This window comes from Orycteropus afer, unplaced genomic scaffold (assembly GCF_000298275.1).
Source record: "Orycteropus afer afer isolate SDZICR_OR568_19922 unplaced genomic scaffold, OryAfe1.0 scaffold00031, whole genome shotgun sequence".
NCBI lineage: Eukaryota > Metazoa > Chordata > Mammalia > Tubulidentata > Orycteropodidae > Orycteropus > Orycteropus afer.
The window spans coordinates 2,065,700-2,070,085 of record NW_006921618.1 but is presented as its reverse complement, the minus strand read 5'-3'; the positions used below and the strand labels follow the sequence as shown (position 1 = coordinate 2,070,085).

Genomic DNA, 4,386 nt, shown 5'->3' with positions numbered 1-4,386 from the left:
CTAGGTGCTAGGGATTTGACAGTGGAGAAAAAGACAAAGACACCCCCCAACTTTTTCCCATGGGTGGTCCCCAGTGTAGAGGTGGCAGGAAGCTTCGGATAATCCCCTCCCCCATTGGCCCCATCTCCGTGTAGTCACACCCTTGTGTAATCCCCTCCCCTTGAGTGTGGATGGGACCTAGTGACTTGCTTCTGCTCTACAGATGGATAGATAGACAGACAGATAGAAAGGTAGGTAGGTAGATAGGCAAGTAGAAAGAAGGAAAGAAAGAAGTAGGGAGGGAGGAAGGAAGGAAAAAGGGAGGGAGGGAGGGAAGGAGGGAAGGATAGCTAGGTAGGTAAGTAGAAAGAAAGATGAATAAACAGAGATAGAAAGAGAGAGAGAGAGAGATGCCTTTGAGTTGACTCTGACTCATGGCAGCCTTATGTACAACAGAATGCCTCAATAATACCATGGTAACAGAAGCTTTGCCCAGTCCTGAGTCATCCTCATGACCACCAGCATGTTTGAGCCCATTGTTGTGGCTATAACACCAGTCTATCTCGCTGAGGGTCTCCCTTGCCCTCACTAGCCCTCTCCTTCACCAAACATGTCCTCCTCAAGCAATTGTTCCCCCTGGTGATGTGTCCAAAGCAAGTGAATTGGACAAAGTTCTGTTGTGTTGCATTCTGGCTATACTTCCTCCAAGACAAATTTGTTCGTTTTTCTGGCAGTCCATGATATTTTCAGCATTCTTTGCTAACACCACAATTCAAAAGCATCAACTCTTCTTCGATCTTTCTTATTCATTGTCTTGCTTTCACATGCATATGTTGTTGTTATGTGCTGTCCAGTCGGACCCGACTCATAGTGACCCCTCCTTGGGTTTCTGAGGCAGTATCACTATGGAAGTAGATTGCCCCATCTTCCTTCCGAGGAGTGGCTGGTGGATTTGAACCGCCAGCCTTCTGGTTAGCAGTCAAGTGCCTTAGGCACTAGGCCACCAGAGCTCCCATAAGAGAGAAAACCAGTGGAGATGCTGGGACTTGAACCCAAGGCCTCATGCATGCAAAGCATGCGCTCTACCACTGAGCTACATCCTCGACCCACATGCATATGAGACGATTGCAAATACCATGGTTTGGGTTAGGTTCACCTTAGTCTTCAAAGTGACATCTTTGTTCTTCAACACTTCAAAGAGATCTTTTGCAGCAGATTTGCCCGGTGCAATACGATGTCTAATTTCTTGACAGCTGCTTCCATGGGTGTTGATTGTGGATCCAAATAGTATGCAGTCTTAGACACTTTCAATCTTTTCTCCATTTATTATGATGCTGCTTATTGGTCCATTTGTGACGATTTTCATTTTCTTTATGTTGAGGTGTAATCCATACTGCAGACTGTAGTCTTTAATCTTCATCAGTAAGTGCTTCAAGTCTTCTTCACTTTCAGCAAGTTAACTTGTGTTGCCTGCATATTGCAGGTTGTTAATGAGTCTTCCTCCAATCCTGATGCCACATTCTTCTTCATATAGTCCAGCTTCTCAGATTATTTGCTCAGAATACAGATTGAATAAGAATGGTGAAAGGATACAACCCTGACTCACACCCTTCCTGATTTTCAACCATGCAGTATCCCCTTGTTCTGTGTGAATGACAGCCTCCTGGTCTGTGTACAGGTTCTTAATGAGCACAATTAAGTGTTCTGGAATTCCCATTCTTCTCAATGTTATCCATAATTTGTTATGATCCATACAGTGTTTCCTGATACAGCCTCAAATCCATTTCTTGGTCCTAACTTTAGATCTCCCCTGGGCATCCCAGCACCTACTATGTACCAGACCTTTGTCATATGCTTATACATCCTTTAACATTGAACAACTCCATGCAGTAGGTACTACTGTCATTCCCATGTTATAGATGAAGAAGCTGAGACCCAGAGAGATGTTACCTGCCTAAGGTCATAGGATCAATAGCTCACCGTTCTAGGCTGCCTCCCTGGTGCAATTGTTCCTGATGTCATAGTTCCCAAACTATAGACCTTTCCAAGAACGTCACCCCTTGTGGAGCCTTGTGACCAGCAGGCCTCATAGCACACTCCTGAGAGATGCTATCCCTGGAGAAAGGCATGGGGGTCTCTCTGATCATACGGTCTACTTCTGTAAGCTAATGCCCAAGGTGCTGGCACATAAAAGGCATTTCATATGTCTTTGTTGAATGAAAGAAGAAACTTGCTCACAAGGGAGGGAGAGCAGGTATTTTCCCTGTCTACCCAGTGCCCCTTCCCCTTCTCTAACAGGACCTTAATTCCCTTTGGAGGAATGAACCAGGGGCAGGCAGGCAACCTGACTCTCCCTCCCTGGGATTTGAATCTTGTGTAGAAGAACAAAGTGGCCAGAAAAGGCCTGTGCTTCATTCATTCCATCTAAGACACAGCAAGCACCAAGGCCTCCGCTCTGGCTCAAGACTGTTAGGACAGCTCTGGCTTCCTCGTCTTGGGTCTCATTTCTGCAATGCCTGCTTGCAGCCAAGAGCCCTCCTGTGACTCTGGGTCGTCAGAAACTGCCCAGCTGGCCTAGGACTCTTTCTCATCAGGATATTAGATCTGATCCATGAGCCAGAGGCTCCTGCAACCTGGGCAGGGTGTGAAGGCTTGTATGCGGGCACAGTCCCCCAGGACACTGGGCTGACAACAGGGGTGCTAGAACCCCCCATGCCCCAGGCTGACCTCCTGGGGTCAGTCTAGGGGAAGGAGAAGTGGGAGCCCAACATCGCGCCCACCCTCTTTTGAGAGTCCTTACCCACATCCAGTGCCTCCAGAAACCCCAGCTCCCCAACTTTCTGCCTTTCTGCAGATATCTTCCCTGACCTTTTTTTCCCCAAAAAAAGAAGTCTGTGTACTAATTAACTAAGTAATAACATGGCAAGACTATGATTCCTCATTAGCTTGGGAGAGATTCCCTGCTACATGACTGATACGCATCTACAAGAAAATTAACTCCAGTGCAAGGACTCCCTAATCAAGATTAATGAGGGTGTGTGTGTGGGGTGAGTAGGGGGCTCAGAGCCCTTCTGGACTGAGGAGGTCTGTACCAGGCATGGTGGTGGGGAGTGGAGATGGGAAGATAGAAGTTCACGGTGCTAGCCTTATAGTTTAAGGCTCTCTTCTGTCCCCTACCCCACTGGCTCACTGAGTGAATACAGGGTACATAGCCTACTGAGTACCAGGAGACAGAGGTACATAAATAAGTAAGTCAGAATACTTGCCCTTGAGATGCTCACTATCTTTAATTAAGTAGATAATTACAGAGCAGGGTGATAAATGTGCTGATACAGGGAATAGCTGGCATTTATTGAGCACTTACTATGTGCTTAGCATCACTCTAAGTGCTTAATGTGTGCTTTAATCCTCATGACACAACTATGATTAGCCCCAGTTTACAGATGGGGAAACAGGCATGGGGGAGTTAAACAAAGTGGCAAGATCACACAGTTAATTAGTGATGGAGTCAGATATGCACCTCAGAAGTACAATTATGGAGTCCAAGCTCTTCTTTAAGTACCATCATACACAACCTCAATGGTGGGATGGGGCTCAGGGTGTGATGGGAACTTAAGAGATGGCCCTTAATGCTACCCAGGCAATAGGCAAGGTTTTGGAGGGCCTTTGAGCTGAGTATTGACAAATTAATGGAGTTTCTCCCAGTGGAGAGTTTATTGACTGATTCATTGATTCACTCATTCATTCATTCATTCATCCCACAAATTAAGTGCCAGGCCCCATACAAAGTGGTAAACAAAAAGCAGACAAGGAATCTCATGTAGACAGAGAGGCTGACATTGAATGAATAATTACAAAAACAATTAGTCTTTTCCTAGGGCCTCAAGCACAAAATTTAAGGAGACACTGACTCTTAGAGTCATGCTGCACTTCTGAGCATGAGAGAGCCTCCTTAAATTGTGCACCCAAGGTCTCTGGGTGGAACAAACATTTTGCACTGGACTAGTAATCTAGAGGTTGGCAGTTCAAACCCACGCAGCAGCATTGCAGAAGAAAGGCTTGCAACTCTGCTTCCATAAAAATTACAGCCAGGAAAATCCTATGAAGCAGTTCTACTATGTTACATGCATGGAGAGGCCTTTAGAAGCCTCCCCTAGCCCCAGCCCAGGTCTCCCCATGCCCTGCCCCTTGGGGGCTATAGAGTGCTGAAATTCCATTCATGAAGCCAAAACATGAGGCCAGAGTCCAACCTGTCACTAAATATTTACATTTACCAAATAACTCTTGTAATTCATTTTGTCTTCTGCGTTCCCAGTCCCCAGCTCCTTTCTGCTCCTTGTCCAAAGAAAGATAAAAAGACCAGACCGTGGAAATATGTACTCTTTGTCCCTTCCACATCCCACAAAG

General features: G+C 46.1%; 1 non-coding gene across 1 annotated transcript; it reads right to left on the bottom strand.

The window, feature by feature from the left end:
- Window positions 1–1,010: 1,010 nt before the first annotated feature.
- TRNAA-UGC lies at window positions 1,011–1,082 on the bottom strand. The gene has a single exon. It is a non-coding gene; the product is annotated as a tRNA-Ala (tRNA).
- Between the last annotated feature and the right edge of the window lie 3,304 nt (window positions 1,083–4,386).